Consider the following 18,152-nt stretch of genomic DNA (forward strand, 5'->3'; position numbering starts at 1 on the left):
AGCGGAGACAGGGGAAAGGAAAGGAAATGAGAAGTGAGTGAAAGAGTTCCATTTCCTTGTGATTACTGCATTGCACTTTTCCTAATCTGGGTCTTCCACTGATCTGTGGCTGCATTTATACTGCTGTAAACTGATGTGTTTTGTGAAATAGAGAGAAAGAGCTTGAGTTGTCAGAAATAGATAAACAATCTCCAAGGTGAAGAGAGGCTCCTTACAAACAGATTGATGGGGAGTTCATGTACTGTAACGGGAGCGTATCTATGTTTCCCGGGTTCTATGTTCCCCACTTAACCCTGCAAAAAAGGTTCTATGTTCCCCGCTTACACAAAAAAGGTTCTGTGTTTCCCGGGTTCTATGTTGACCGCTCAACCAAGCAGGAAACATAGAACCCTTTTTGTGTAAGCGGGGAACATAGAACCTTTTTTGCAGGGTTAAGTGGGGAACATAGAACCCGGGAAACATAGGGATGACCCCAGGGAATCGCTGTGTTGTTTACAAATACTTCAGGTAGAAACCCAGCAGAGTTTAGCTATATATCACATTTTTCACGTCACTATATCACCGTGTAGACTAATCTGATGTTTGTTAAGTCTATAAACACACAACACAATGACTGAACAGACGTTACTATTTCCGTGTGCACGTTAACATGATTATCGTAGATTAGCTGGGCTAACCGTTAGCTGTTAAAGTTAGCCGTTAGCGGTGTCTGTAATAACTGTATAAAAATAAGGTAATGACTCAATAAACGGTCCGTGAATAAAATATTTTTTCCAGCGGATATCTTAGTTACAACATGATTGAGCTAGCAAAGCAGTGTTGTGTTGCTACGTGTGGTATTTATTCAGTTATGGGAAATCACGATGTCTAGAAAGCATCAGTGGCTGCAGCTGACAGGGACAGTTAGCAAAGCTAACATCAGGACGTCATCTGCTAAAAACCTCCCGTTGTCGGATACGACATGAAACTACTCCAGTTAGCTCAATCATGTTGTAACTAAGACATCTGCTGGAAAAAAAATTTTTCACGTTGACGAGACAGTGTTTTGGGTGGAGCGGTCGCTATGGACACGGAGCTTGCTGCTTCTGTAGGTACACATTTCCTGGGGACACATGCACGTCTCGGCCATGCCCCCTCCATTGTGTCTGGCTAAAGCGCAGGATCGTTCAAACTCAAACTCAAACTTTCTTTTCCATGCTCTGCACCGGAAAGGGTCCAATGGAGGAAGTGGGCCCGAGCATGGAGCTCTGCTGCTAGACCCTTCTCATTGAGCGTGGTGCTACACATCAACATGACATATTTAACATGGGTGACAAGCTAAAGACAGAACCAGAATAAATGAGTGGAGGAACATAAGGAGCGCAGATTCCTCCACGCAGGACTCACTGAATGGTTTGATTAGTATGCAGGTAATGTATGCCCTGGCCTTTGCAGTCCCCAGCTCTCAGCCCAGTTGAACACCTAATGAGGGAATATTTTTTAGAAGAAAGGTGCTCCAGTCTTCCAGTCGAGCTTTACAGACTCAGAGGATATATGCCAACGAGCTGAAGCTGTCCTGGAGGCTCACAGTGAAGCTACACCTCACTGAGACACTTCATACTTCCTGTGATTTATGATTCATCTGTGTATCCCTCTGGAAAAGGGTGATCTTTTTAAAAGTTTAATGCCAACTCTGTCACTTTGCCATGTATACTGACCGTCTGCTCACCTGTAAACTGTGCTGTAACAACTGGAATCACTGTTGCTCTTCTAGTAGCATTTAATAAGCAAATGGTCTTAGTCTAAATTCTTTCTACTGTTTTGATTTGATTCTGACTGTTTTAATTGCTTTGATAAAATCAGTAAGACTTTTAAAACCCAGGGTGGTGTGAATAGGTGGGTTTTGAGATGAAGGACGTTATGCTGTCAGACTGCAGGGCTCCAGACTAACTTTTTCCACTAGGCGCACCAGTGCTCCTTACTGAAAATTTTATGAGCACCAGCACAAAATTTAGGAGCACTTTCTATATCGACACAACATATTCATAATTTTGTCTATATTAACTGCGTTACTGATAATTTAGCAATAAACACAGACAATTTACAGTAATAGCAATGTACTGCTTTATTTCAAATGAAACACTAATAAAGTGCAGTAGGCTAGTGCTTAAGAAAACACCATTACGGTAAATTAAAGGGCTTCCTTCAACAGGGGAACCAAATAATAAATTAACAAATGTAAACATTAAGTATGTGGTCAGTAACTTACTGTCAATACAGCACGACCACAACAAAACAAGTAAACAAATATTTCATTTGAATTGAATGAATTTCATTGTCATTTCAGCCTCTTCTGCAGACCTATTTTTACTTGCCTGCCTCTTAAATGATGTGTGCAGCGGTGCTTTTGCTCCATCATTGCATCTGTCCCTGCATAATTTTTGCCTGATGCAGTTGTTGTGCTTAACCAGCGTTTCATGTTTGAAGTGTGTGGTGGAGTCGGCAAATTTAGTTTTCCCCGCAAATTTCGGACCGCACTGAGAGCAGTACATGCAGGACATCACTTTCTTTTCTTTACAGTATCTCAACCACGTAAATTCAGTGAGCCATTCTTGTCGGAAATTATAGGGCTTTGGCTTTTTCGGTGCTGCGACATCACCTGCTGACTCATCCTCTGAACTATCGTCGTCGGAAGTTTGGAAAACTGGCACAGGACCGACAGGAGTTTCTGGATTATTTTTTCTTGTGAAAAACGAATCTATAGCTCGTTTCATAGCGTCACTTTATGGTCAAACGACACAGCACTTTCGACTTGACACCGGCTCTGTGACCCCTCAAAACTGCTGCACGTTGCTATGGTTACTGGCGCCCCCCCGCCCTCCGCCTCGCAGTGCGCATCCAGACACACATGACAGGCACACACACACACACACACACACACACACACACACACAGACACTGACACTGGGTTAGAGGCGGGGTACACCCTGGACAGGTCACCAGACTATCACAGGGCTGACACATAGAGACAGACAACCATTCACACTCACATTCACACCTACGGACAATTTAGAGTCACCAATTAACCTGCATGTCTTTGGACTGTGGGAGGAAGCTGGAGTACCCAGAGAAAACTCACACTGACACAGGGAAAACATGTAAACCCCACACAGAGGGGCTCCCATACCCTGGGATTTGAAAACCCACACTGGATTCAAACCTCTTGCCATGAGGTGACAATGCTAACCACTGCACCACCGTGCCGCCCCAGTACTCAACAAGATGAAAATCTTTCTAGAGCAAGTCTAAAAGTCTCCCTTGCAGGGCAGTGTGACATATTAGCACCATACCATTTTAGATTGTAACTTCATCAAGTCATCATGTTATTATGCCATATTCATATCTAAAGAGGGGCTTACCTCCATCATGTCTATTCCACCATGTTTCCATCATCAAGCATGGCCAAAATAAACACTTGGTGCTTTGTACCTGTTGTGGAAGTCAAAGCTACATTGGAAAACCAAATGCTGTTGATTCTGGGTTGACAACATCAACCAGAGACACACGCCTCGGTGAACTTCACCACCATCTCCAGGAAGTGCGTCTGGATGATGGCCACACTTTGGCTGAACAGCATCAGGAGAATCTTAATGCTGACAGGCTTGTGCAAAACAGCGTCCTGCAAATTTCATGCACAAGTTTAGAGACTTCAACAAAGGCAAATAAGCCAATGACGCAAATTTTGGGTGTTTGCATCATTTGCGTTGTGTCAGTACATCATTTCATTCTTTTTAAGGTACAGCCCCGCTGTATGCAACCAGTTCCCATAAACTTGTATCCACAGCCTAATTGGCTGTCTTGATGTGAACACTGTTTGACTTTTTCAAACTGTCACACCCTCTCATCAGCGTGCTTTGACCAGTGAATCACTTGCTTTGATCACACAATGAATAGGAGCAAATTTTAGGTTGTGTATAGTGAGCTGCACCTTCATTTCTTCATGTTTGGTGTGAACGCACCTCAGGATGACCACATGACTGAATTATGAATGATGAACAAATGAAAATTAGAAATAAATAAAATTAAAATAAATGTAAAATCAAGCTCTAACCATGCAGAACAAAAAGCTCTCCAGGTTCACACTGAAGTTCTTTAGATTCGTGTGTGTGTGTTTGTGTATGTGTGTGCCAGCAGGTCATACAACCCCTTTTAACAAATTGTAGGCGACACTATACATCCTGCCAAATTGTCATAGATCCTACTACAACACACACACACACACACACACACACACACACACACACACTCCACCTCTCGGGTTGTTGGCATGGTAACGACTAAGAGGTGTCCAGGCTCTCCAAATTCCTGGTTCTTCCCTCTTTTTCTGTCCTTGGGACTCAGTTCACTGCAGTTAGATGTTCTATTTTTAAAGCTGCAAAGTCCTTTTGCCCCGACAAGTGCATACAAGTTAACACAGATACAAAGCCTAAATATTTACCACTGCATCAAACCCTTCGACACAAATAATCAGCAATTTCATAAAATTTAATGATGAAATTGCTGATTGTAATCACCCTCCATAAGCCACTATGAGCATAAAGAAAAAGATTTCCAAAAACCATCCAATGGTAAACCTTTCAATATTGCACATGGTCCTGCACAAATCAAAGAAATCAATATAAACTGTCCCAAAAATAACACAACTGGTGTGGCAGAGTCCATCAAAACCATCCTGACATTCTCCCTCTGTAGACTTTGTGGCCCTAGAAAAAAGTTTACAGTATTTCCTCCACCACTGGAGGTCTTTGGCCATGTTTGCACCTGGTACTAACGTGTCCTGGGTGATCTGATCTCAAGTGTACAGCTCTAAGTACAATTGTAAATACACCCAATGCCTCCTCCATGCATCTTGAAATCTGATCGATTAAACCACATTCGGAGGTGGTCTGGACTGCATATGGCCACATTCTTTCAGCAGTGTGAACGCTAACTGTCCTGGGCCATATTGACGGACCGCCTACTCAGCTGATGTCCTTGCTGACTCCCCCACAGACAAGCAAACTTTTTGTTGTTGGTTCCCAGTACAGGCAATGATGAAGGATGGCTCCAGAGCTGCTCTCCTCCCAGGCCTGCGAATGGCCAGTTCAACACCTGCCTGGTTAGCACAAGCTAACACAGCAGCAGCAGCTGTTAAACAGTTCCAACAAACTCACACCGATACTGCAACAGCTCTACTTGTTAATAACCGTTAACGTTAGCTGTGTGATGCTAACACTTGCCCTGTTAATGTGTGTACAGTTGGTACACATCATCAGTACAACCATAAATACATTTTTTTTCCCTTCAAAAACAAACATGTGGTTTGCCAACACACTTACAGTTGGGTTTAGGGAAAAAGAACAGGGTTTGGCTTTACAATCATACAGGAAACGAACACCGGCCTCCTGGGTGAAAGTCGGTGGTTGTTTTGTCGCTTGTTGGTCTCGGTGCTTGTTGGTCTCTCGAATGGAGGTCTGCAGCTTGGCAGCCATCTCCTGATCACAAAGTCAGCGGATATACATGCAATAACAACTACATCATTTTAGAAATGTTGGTATGATATGAAACATTTGTAGTTTACAGAAACATGCAATGCCAATATCTTCTTCAGGCAACTGGGCTGAAACATGTTTCTGAGCTTTCACTGAGATGACTGATCATTTTTCTTGGGAGGGCAAATATGGTCAATCTTGCCAATGTGCACTAAGTATTGTAAGAGACCCTGAAGCATTTAACAATTTCTCTGAAGTGTATTTACATTATAAAACAGTCCTGCTGTTGGAGTAGAGGAGTATTTTAAGACCCACATTCCGTACTGGCCTTCCTCTGTGACGATGGGAGGTTTCTTTCAAGGTTACAGTTGTTACAGTGGGGTCATCCCTATGTTTTCCGGGTTCTACGTTCCCCACTTAACCCTGCAAAAAAGCTTCTATGTTCCCCTATGTTCCCCGCTTACACAAAAAGGGTTCTATGTTTCCTACTTGGTTGAGTGGTCAACAAGTGGAAACATAGAACCTTTTTTGTGTAAGCGGGGAACATAGAACCTTTTTTGCAGGGTAAAGTCGGGGAACATAGAACCCTGGAAACATAGATATGCTCCCGATTCCCTGGGGGCACCACCGGAAGTGAAGGGCGTGAGTGATCGCCGAGGCCCCTGCACTTCCGTTAGTCGATAAAGGAAGATAAAGGAGATAAAGGAAGAAAAAAATAAAGTTTTTTTACCAATGGCTTTCCAGATTGCACAAACACAGACTTTCCCACGGGACTTTCCCTTGGAGTTGTGTGTTCGGAACAGTGTGAACTTTGAGTCATTTTGAGGTACATCCTCACCATGTTTCTTTCCCTGAACTTTTTACGTTACTGTATGTTAAGGATGAAACATCCTTCTGTGGGTGATAATTTGTAGAATAACATATGAACTGTTGTGCATGCATTTTTTTGAAGGATATCTTGTTGCAAATGTTAGGTAACATTAGCTAGCTATGCTTCTATTGTATAGAGAAACATTAGCTTATGTTAGCAAACTCATGTAAGTCAGTCTAGTCGCCAGAAGAAAATATTGACATTGTACGTTTCTGCAAACCATGACTATGTTACATTTATAACTATTGTATGTATCACATCAACATTTAGAAAGTAATGTAGTGTATGAGCTGACTGTCATCTGGAGGTGGAGGGAACAGTGGATGGCAAGTCACCTTTGTGAGACGCCTGCAGACCACTGTTTGAAACCAACAAACAATACTGGTTGTGATTTAGTGAGTCACTGCTGTGTTTCTAGCGGCGTTTTATGCACAAAATGTGGATTTATAGCGACCTGTCTCTGTTTTTGCTGCAGATATAGTGACATGAAAAGTGGTTGTTTTTTTACAGAGACATCATTGCTGTTCCTGCTGGAATAGTGTCATGAAAAGCAGCTGTTTTTCATTGCTTTTCCAGCAGGGTTTTGTGACCCCCAAACCATTCATTGTTGAATGTAAAGTTTAAATGTTGAGTTTCAATGTATCCACTACACTGTAATATGCAAATATAATGTATCCCTGGTTTGCATTAACGTACAATGTCAACCTTTTTTTGGTGATTGGGTTGCATTAGTAGCCTATGTAAGTTATTTGCCGCCTTATGTTACATTATCTAACTAAGTTACAGTTATATCAAATTATTAACGGTGTATTATTTACCGTGGTGTTATTAGTGGAGGTCATGTGGCATCTAAGTTAACCCTTTACACTCTGTAGCCTATAATGCAGTGGAACGTCACCCATTGGTTTGTACACTCACATTTTGAAGACTCCAGTCCTGCATCTTGGCTGTTGCTTTCTTGGGTTTTTGGAGCCAGAAGTGACCATATTTGGGTGAGAGGCTGAAGCTGTGGAGGCATGAGGAGTGGATCTGACTGAGAAGCAGCCACAGTAATTTGAACCTAAATAAAATGCACATGGCCAAGTTATAAAAAAATTCACTGCCTTACAGTTGTCATGAATGTTGATATTAACTATAGAGATGAAAATATTTTTTGTACCAGGCTGTAAACATGTTTATGTATGCTGTAAAGTTGGGCATTTTAACATAGGGGTCTTTGGGATTGACTTGCCAGCCTCAAGTGGCCATTAGAAGAACTGCAGTTTTTGGCACTTCAGTGTTGGCTTCATTTTTCAGCCCTGGAGTTTGCTACCCTGGAAATCCAGAGTTCTCGCTAGAGCACAATTTGAATTTGCTCAGCGAGTCACTCTGGCAGTCAGTAGTGACGCTCATTACCCATGCCGTTGGAGCCGAGCTGCACCAATCACATCGGTGTATCTGATATAGGTGGGCCAGAGGTGAGCTAAACAGATGGCGACAGCGCTGTGGTGACCGGAATCAGTCAGTAAACATTGCAAGATGGCTACGGATGAACACCAGTTGTTTGAAACGGCTTTGGCCGCTACAATGAATGAGTTAGACTTGGCTTTTTCTCTAAAAGAGGAACAGAAGACGGCGCTCGAATCTTTCCTTTGCAAGAAGGATGTTTTTGCTGTTTTGCCGACCGGATACGGCAAAAGTCTAATCTACCGGTTAGCTCCGCTGGTAGCGCTCTGGATACATCACCCCGTGTATTGTTCTGATTGGTCGTAGTGTTATCCAATTGCGTGCAGTGATATTTTCAAATGCATGCTTGGTGCCGCCCCTCGAGATGGGACATTTACATTACTCATAGCCAGACCCTAAATTTTTCTAGATTTGGGTCTGGATTTCCAGGCTAGGAGTTTGCAGCGTGATCTAAACATATGACACACTTATCTATTAAAAATAATTAAAACAAAAAATACGTATGTAGCCTAAATGTGAAACCAAATGTGATCAGTCATCTAATAACAAGCCTTGTAACATACATTATCTTGTGGTGCATGTTACTTACATGGTGGCCTGGACATAATACAATATAACAAATATATGCTAAGCAGGCTACTTTAATTTATTAGCGATAAGTGCGATAAAACACGTGATATTTCACCATGGGTCCCAGCGCCACAGGTGGGTCCAGGCCTGGAGCTCTGCAGCAGGACACTGTTGCCCTGAATTTTTCTCTCTGAATTATCTCACAAACTTGGTATTTGGTTCACTCTCCTCTTTCCACATGAGTGTTTATGGTGTAGTTGACACTCTCTGCTGGACCACCCCAGGGTAGACACCAGTGTATTAGACGTAGAAAATCTGAAGATCGTATCAGAGCAAAATTGGGAAAAAGTAATCAGGTGGATTGCCTATTATTGCAGGCTTTTCACACTCGGGACTCCAATACCCACATCGCAATCACCTCTCCCACTTCACATCTCCACGGTGGCCTGATTGTCCTTGTACAACACACACACACACACACACACACACACAGCAGGGTGCAGCATGGGTCAGATCCTCCATAGATTTGGACACTAAGACCCCCCATGTTGGACGCTGGCCGCCTGCCTATAAGGACTCAGGCACAGTGAGGGTCTGGCAGCTCTCTGCATCGGCTCAGCTCAGCTTTTATTCCTCAGCTTTTCTCTACCATCTTCATTTTTCCTCTCAACTTCGGTCATTGTTGGCACTCACTTCCATGCACACTGCCAAACAAACCCGAGGTTCTTACTCTTTACATGATCGACATCATTATGAAGTCAAGATGTCTGTCTGAAAAACAGATTCTCAAGAAACATAGAGAAACCATTTTTTTTGTCTAGCTATTGAAATGATGTTTCAGGAGTGGCACGACGACAGTTTCTCACCTCTTGGATGCACTGTGTACTTAAAGTTGCAGACAGGAATCGAGCCCACAACCTCTCTGTTGCTTAACATCCTTCTTTACTAGCTGAACAATCAGGACTCTTTCAGCTTTCATAGAAATTCTTACTCTTTACACGATCTACATCACTATAGTCTGTGTGCTGCCATTTGTAAACAGTCCTTCGACTTTAAAAAGCTCCATTATGGTGTTTTCTGATCTGATGCTCCTATTGACAGGACAATGTTGTTGTTGGAACCGGCTTTCAAAACTGTTACACCTGACAGATATAGGTCTTACTTATATGGTCATTTATTTATTTGCCACAGTTATGATTGAGGTTTGGTTACGTTTAAGGACAAAAACTAGTTGGTTTAGGTTAGAAAACAGAATATGAGGATAGTTAAAAGAAACCACAGCTGACTTGCAGAACTGTCCCTAGTGTCAGAGTTTAATAATTAGTAAACCTTATAATAATAATAGTCTTTATTTATATTTCAAAACAGAGTTAAAAAGTGCTTTACAAGCCAATAATTAAAACAGACAAGACATGAAAACTTTTAAAAGAACTGATAGAAACATTTTGGTAAATGAAAACTGAGGAAATAAAAGATAGTCTAAATGAACTAAAAACTCAAGTCAGGAAAGGATCTCTGATAAAAGTATGTTTTAAGAAGGGACTTAAAATAGAAAAAGACCTCTGCCCGAGGACCTCAAAGTGCTCCTGGTGTATACAGTTCTGAGAGGTCAGAGATATAGCTGTGAAAGAGACCATGAAGAGCCTTAAAAGTAATCAGTAACATCTTAAAACCTATTCTAAAACATACTGTGAGCCAGTGTAAAGAGGTTAAAACTGGACTGATGTGACTGTGGCTCTGGCAGCTGAATTCTGTACAGTCTGTTGTCCATAGATTACTATAGATAGATTTTTGATTCAAGCAAGAAAAGAGACTGTTGCACCAATCCAGGCATGATGTATGTAATATAAAGTATTTAATCAGGTGATCTCACTAAGATGACCTATGCAAGAGAGAACTGAGCACAGCCGAGAAATATAAGACACACAGAGATAAGACACACACAAGCATATACATACAGCATCAGGAGACTCATAAGTTTTAAAGTCCAGTGTGATGACAGACAAACATCTGTGCCTGTTTTCTCTCTTCAATATGTCAATAAAATCAGCTGCTTTCATGTTTGATTGGAAAGACCAAACCCTGCCAAGCACTCGTGTCCTTCATGTTTGCTCATGTTCGTCCAACCCTGCAGCTGCAGTAGTCTGAACCCTGAGTTCAATAGCTCTCTGCTCCTCTCTGCTGGATAATACTTATAAATGCAAAATGTCAGTCAGAGTCAAGTTCAGTAAATCTAGAAAAAAAAGCTTTGATATTTACCACAAATTACTGAAAGAAAGTTCTTACTCTGGTGTGACACAATATAGGCATGTAACACAGTCTTAAAACACTTACTCCAGCACAGTTTGACATGTATAAATGAAGAAAACCTTAAGTCTAGGGGGAGAAATGCTTTACATACACAATAAATACACAGTATTTGAATGCTTGATCAAATATTAGAGCTTTCCTAAACAACAAATAAAACCTGACCCACTGAGTGTTCATTATGTAGACCCTTGTGTACTCCAAAAACTTGAATGTCATTAACAAGCATGAAGTGACAGTCATGAGATGTTATAACTTTTTTCAGAGGAACAGACACATGACCTGTGAAGATTTTACCACCAGAGGTCACCTTTGGATCACCACAAAACACTATGTATGAGTGAGTTCAAGACAGAAGGAACTAATGAAGACACAGTGAGGTGTTTGCAATATAAAGATTTGAATGGAAATTATTAGGTGGATGACGAGTGAGGGATCGAAACAGAGATCCACTTAAAATGTCCAGTCACAGATGACAAACATCATCCCTCATCATCAAAGCAGCAACAGACTGAACAAATTAACACGCTTTAAGAGGAGCAACACCTTAAAAAAACAATATTCACACGAGACAAGTTTTATCTCTTGCTCGTAATCTACAATTACAGTTTTGAGAAAAAGTGAGTTTGGTTAGTTTTCCCCTCATTTCATCAGCTGCTTTATCTCATTCTGACTGACTGGTTTGTCTTGTTAAACTGTGACTGTCCACCTGATAGCAACACGCAGTTCCAAAAACTGGAAAGTGGGAATTTCACACAGCTGCCGCTTCTTACATCATAACCTGATTTCTTCACCCAAAGTCTGACACATGAAGCAGGTCATTTATCCTGGTCTCATTCTCATTATCACCTGTGTGAAAAATAAGTTCAACAAGTCTGGCTACTCATTTACCTCAAGACACACAAATCACTCGCTTCATCCCACGTCCAGTCGACCATCACTGTGGCTTCATGTGGCTCTCCCTCAAGGCTAAGGAAAACAAAGTGATCTGGCTTACATTACAAAACTTCCTAATGGAGCAAACAAAGCTGGAGATAACACATGAGAAAATAGGAACAGAAAACAGAAAGTGAACATTAGGGCAGTCTTGAAAATTGGCCTGCGAGAATGTGCTGTTGACATAATTTTATATTTTGGATGAAGCCATTTACTTCACAGTTTGAGTGTGTTTGCACTCCAAAAACAAACAAACAAACAGAGTACGTAGGTGTCTTCCTGTAGGGACGTGTTTGTTTGTTGAGAACAGATTGTACCTTGTTTGGAGAATAATTTTACATCCCTCGCTTTCAAGAGGAACATGAGACAAAAGGAAATTACATCCTTTGTGATCCCAGCCTTAATTAGCAAATTCATGCTGCAACTTGTCCAACTACTTTACATAATGCTTGCTAGCATTGCATCATATTTTATGAGCTGCAAAATAAGAGGTTGGTACACCTTTAAAGAATTTAGAGGAGGAAGTTGCACTACGTTTCCCTCTGAAATGCTGTGGAGGAAAAGTAAATAGACTCGAACTGACAAACAAGGTAAACAAAGGTAAAACTAAAAGTCTTTATATGCTAATGGATCCATAGCCTAAGGATTCATTTTCCATTACACACCTGACAACAATGTCAAACTTCTTTGCTGTTCTTAGATTTACTGTTAGTGGGACAGTTTATCCAGGTGACCTCAGACAAGGTCATATTGTAGCCTGACTAAATCAGAAGAGTTCATCCTCTGTAGTGAGCATCTCAGGAAATCTCAATTTCCTCAAATTCCTCAGCTGTACTTACAAGTTTAGCTGAATGAATTCAGTTTGAGTGCTACAGTTTGAGTGCTAATACATCCGTTGTGTGACAATTTTGTATGTGATGTGTTTGTTAGCATTCACTTAGCAGCATGTTCAAATTCAAAAGTTGCCAATGATGAGCATTGTTAGGATGTTGATGCTCACCATTAGCATGTTAATAATGTTAGCATGCTAACATGCATGCAGTATTAGCATGCTATGAGCTCAAAGGTATTCTGCCATGAACTGAAGTGCTGGACAGGTGTAAATGTTGATATTAAATCACAATGAGCATCAGCAAAGTTAATAGGATTCATGACATCAATTGCAATCCATCCAATAACGATTATATATTTTATTTATTTATTTACACTGAACAAAAATATAAACGCAACACTTTTGTTTTTGCTCCCATTTTTCATGAGCAGAACTCAAAGATCTAAAACATTTTCTATACCTCTATTCTATACCTCTCCAACGTGCCAGACGCCATCGAATGTGAGCATTTGCCCACTCAAGTCGGTTACGACGACGAACTGCAGTCAGGTCGAGACCCCGATGAGGACAACGAGCATGCACATGAGCTGCCCTGAGACGGTTTCTGACAGTTTGTGCAGAAATTCATTGGTTATGCAAACCGATTGTTGCAGCAGCTGTCCAGGTGGCTGGTCTCAGACGATCTTGGAGGTGAACATGCTGTATGTGGAGGTCCTGGGCTGGTGTGGTTACACGTGGTCTGCGGTTGTGAGGCCGTACTGGATGTACTGCCAAATTGTCTGAAACGCCTTTGGAGACGGCTTATGGTAGAGAAATGAACATTCAATTCACGGAGCAACAGCTCTGGTGGACATTCCTGCAGTCAGCATGCCAATTGTACACTCCCTCAAAACTTGCGACATCTGTGGCATTGTGCTGTGTGATAAAACTGAACATTTCAGAATGGCCTTTTATTGTGGCCAGCCTAAGGCACACCTGTGCAATAATCATGCTGTCTAATCAGCATCTTGATATGCCACACCTGTGAGGTGGGATGGATTATCTTGGCAAAGGAGAAGTGCTCACTAACACAGATTTAGACAGATTTGTGAACAATATTTGTGAGAAATGGTCTTTTGTGTGTATAGAAAATGTTTTAGATCTTTGAGTTCAGCTCATGAAAAATGGGAGCAAAAACAAAAGTGTTGTGTTTATATTTTTGTTCAGTGTGTTTATTTATTATTAGTTATTTCATCAAAGAATTGGACTAGGCTATAGAGATAAGAAAAAAAAAACTTATGTGCGTATGGAGAAGGGCACTATTTTGACACAAACTCCTGCACACCATCCAACATGCAATTTTTGTGACATTTTCATAACTAGAGCTTTATTAGGCAAATCCATACTGTGGAAAATATTGTCATTTCCATCACAGATTTACACAGTAATGTGTCTGAAATTCAATATTGTATTTCATATGCGCATTCGAATATGCACATTCACACCAGGATATTCTAGGGGACTCGGTTTGACTGGGTGAGGAATGCTGAAAAATTTCACACCTTCATTTGGTTCGGTTCACTTTCACACTGCACTTTTTAAAGCGGACCAAACCGCCTGGACAACGTCACGCAGTTACAACAGCTGCTCGTTTGGGGGCGGTATTGCCTGAAACGACCACTGACCAGGAAGAAAAAAAGCACGAGTAAGAAGAAAACCCGGCTCATCAATTGGCCAGGACCGAAAACATTAATCCATCGGCTTGGTCACCACAAAAACACCAAACACCAAAATGCACTATGCTCTACGTCACTTCCTCTCTTTGGTTCACTTCCTCTCTTTGGTTTACTGGATAGTCCGTTTGCATTTCCCACTGTAAGGGAACCGCACCAGGGTTGAACTGAGACCCCCAGGTTTCAAGCGGACCAGGGTTCACTTGTTTGGTCCACACCATAGTTTGAATGACCATTCACTCCACTCCAAACTAACCGAACTATCCATGGAAGCAGACCAGGGTTTGTTTAAAGCGGACCAAATAGCGCCAGTGTGAGTGCGTCCTTAAAGAAGAATTGTGTAAGATTTAGGGGGATTTAGTGGCATCTAGTGTTGAGGAGTGCAGACTGCAACCAGCTCAAACTTGTCCTGGTTAGAATTCCCTCAGTGTTCATTGCTTAGGAGGTTTTCACCAGGGGCTGAATTATCCACAGGTGTCTCTTCCTCTCCAAAACAAACAACTGCAGTGGTTTAAAGTGATAAAAATCCAGAACAAAGCAGTTTCACATTAAAAATCTGTGTTTGTCTGATGCTGTTTGGCTCGCTGCGAAAATGTGAATTGCTCTATCTAGAGATAGTGTTTCATTCTGTCTCTGTAGATGAGGACCTGCTCCCTATCTACAGTAGATATAAACAGCTCATCCTAAGGCAACAAAAACATGATTGTTATTTTCAGATGAACGAAGACTAAAGAAAACATATTTATTATTACAGTCTCGTTGACCTTGTGATGCCCTCCTGTGTTGGACTGAAATGACCGCTGGCCTGAACCATTTCCTGCTGCTGTCAGGATATTTACACAGGCCGGAGCATCAGTCAACACATAGGCCATGGGCGCCTGGCTATTTCAAGACCAGCTAAGCCTGAGGTGACACGCCACCTCTGTGTCTGTTTGATGATATGGTTCAAGTAAAGACACGAGTGTGTTTCAAAATGTTCCAACATAAGGTGAGCCTGGATGTAATGGGAGTTAGATAATATTGCATTCCTATCACAGTCCACATGCTGCGTGTATGTGCGTGCGTGTGTGTGTGTGTGTGTGTGTGTGTTGGCAGGGCTGACCTCATTTCCCCACAATGCTTGGGTGTGCCATACTGCAGGGTTAAAGAGGCATACACACCTCAGCATGCTCATACTGCGTGACTGATAGAGACTTTTTTGACTTTTAACTTTACTGACTTTAGTAACACAGATAAGTAAACAAGCTAATTAAAAAAAAAAAAAAACCTCTCCCCAACTGAACTCTTGGACACTGGAATAAGCGATATGTGTAACTGCTCCAGATAGAGGACATTCCTCCTTAATCTCAGCAGAGACATAAACTGGTTTGTCCTCAACTCCTCACCACAGGTCAGCTGACCTTTTTAGAGGTATAGCTGCTAAAAGAACAGCTTTGCGAAAACTCAAACACCTCCTGTCACTAGTGCTCACTGGTGTGCCTCAGGGATCGGACATTCCTGATATTCACACAAGCCATGCATAAAGCTTCAGGCTGCACAGCTGATCCTGACACCAGAAGAGAATCAGTCAGCAAACCCCAGAATACATTATGTTTTTAAACTTGTGCAAATGACATGAACTGCTGCAGCGTGTACGTATGCCAACTACGGTATGGTTAAAGTTATGGTTAAAGATTTTGGTTAGGTTTAGATAAAGCAACAGCTTTTGCTGTTGCATTGTGGCTGCTATATGACTAAACTCCAAGGGCACTTGAGGTAAAGCATGCACTGCAGAAGTGTACATAGAAACGTGATTGTGAGGGTTACTGGGCTGCAAAGATAACAGCCCTGCAGAAAAAGTCAGGTGAGTTCAGTTGCTCAGTTAAAGGGGAAGTTCCGTTTTTTACAACTTGGACCTTATTTCTGGCATTAAATACGGTTGTTTACTCACCCAGATAAGTTTGGTGTCATTTGGAGTCCATCGGAAGATATTTAGATCCGCAAGAGCCGCGTACATCCATATAGTGGGAATGATCGGGGCACCGACAATGAGGCTCTAAATAACACATTGTCTGTTGCGAAACTCGTTCATTTCACCAATATGTTTTTATGAATCGCTAGAGTTGCTTGTCATCATCATCCGGGTCATTTATACTGACCTACTAACCTCTGACCTGGATGATGTCATCCAGGTGCGCTGTGCGCGCCGCCGCACACGCACAACACGGCTTTGTTTACAGCTGGAATTTGCTACTGTTAGTTTTTTGGAACATGGCTGAATATTTGTCAGATTTTGAGGTTGTGGACGACGACTTTGAATATGATGGACGTCCTTACCGTTTTGAGCCAGAGTATACGGATGAGGAGCTCTTTGAAAGGAGGATGCAGAGGCAGAGAGAGGAACAGCTGGCCAGAGAACAACAAACCGCTGCACGTCTGAGAATAGATGCTAACTGGTGGTGTTCTTGTGGACAATATTCCACTATGCCAACAGAGGAGGTATGCCTTTGTTGCTCTGAGTGGAATTTGAGGCCAGGAGATACACGTCTGGATGTCTCCAGAAATGACTGTCTCACAACTACAGAGGATTTCACTTCTATGATCAACCGTGCTGTTGTAAAGTAAACTGGAAGACCCAGCCAAAGCCTGCAGGACCGAACAGGCAACTTTCGATTGAGTAAGTAGCCTACACACATGCATAAATTGTTTATTTTCCTTGAATTTGTTTGCTTGATAAGTAAATAACTATGAGAATTTACATTTCTTTAGTTTCTTCTCATCGCTTGTATGGAACGGCCCGCACAATGCACAAAAAGCAGAGGCACTTCTTATGCAAAACATGAATTTATTATTACATAGTGCTCAGTGACAAAAAATGAGAAACAGAAAGGTGAATGTTTCGGTGGTCAGAGGTTAGTAGGTCAGTATAAATGACCCGGATGATGATGACAAGCAACTCTAGCGATTCATAAAAACATATTGGTGAAATGAACGAGTTTCGCAACAGACAATGTGTTATTTAGAGCCTCATTGTCGGTGCCCCGATCATTCCCACTATATGGATGTACGCGGCTCTCGCGGATCTAAATATCTTCCGAAGGACTCCAAATGACACCAAACTTATCTGGGTGAGTAAACAACCGTATTTAATGCCAGAAATAAGGTCCAGGTTGTAAAAAACGGAACTTCCCCTTTAACTCTTAGTCTGAGGAAAAAATGTGGTGAATGAGACCTGAAGCAAATACATCTTCTTCCTCACAGAAAGATTTCACCCGCCAAATGATCATTTGTGGATCAATTACTCTTATGTTACCTTGAATTTGTGAAGAAAAATATTTGTTCACAAACTCTCATGCGACTTGTGTAGCATAATCCAAGTCTCATTCATCCAGTCTAACACATGCATTATCACTACAATCTTACTATTCAAAACACTCTTGCATAACAAGTGTGCTCGGGCATGCAGATGTGCATAAGTTCGAGCATGCACTCTCCCATGCTTCACTTGTAAGCATAAGTGTTTTAAATACAACAGATTCTCACTCCAACCTCCTCTCATATTGATGTTTGGTCGGTTGGTGGACTTTCTATATCTTTCTATGTACGATGTGCAAAGTACCCTGGGTGTGTTGACATTCTGGGACGCTGTGTCAAGTTCTGCCTGTTACATGCATTGTCTTCTTTCAAAATACACTTCCGTTTTCACAGGAAATTTACCATTTGCATACAGTTTCTTTCAAAATAAAGGCACCATGTCGCCACAACACAACAAATCAATGTTTTTCTTCCTTATACAATAGCGCATGGTTCTGCTTTGGCAGCACACACATGTGGTTGGAAAAAAAGCAAGGTTTGGCCTTACAGTCTTATGGAAAGTGAACCATTAAATTACAATTATTATATTATATATTTAAATTAAAATAATTAAATTATTGCAGAAGAAGACACAACAAGATGCTGTAATTCAGAGATAGAGCTGACATGCACAG

This window comes from Epinephelus lanceolatus, chromosome 17 (assembly GCF_041903045.1).
Source record: "Epinephelus lanceolatus isolate andai-2023 chromosome 17, ASM4190304v1, whole genome shotgun sequence".
Lineage (NCBI taxonomy): Eukaryota > Metazoa > Chordata > Actinopteri > Perciformes > Serranidae > Epinephelus > Epinephelus lanceolatus.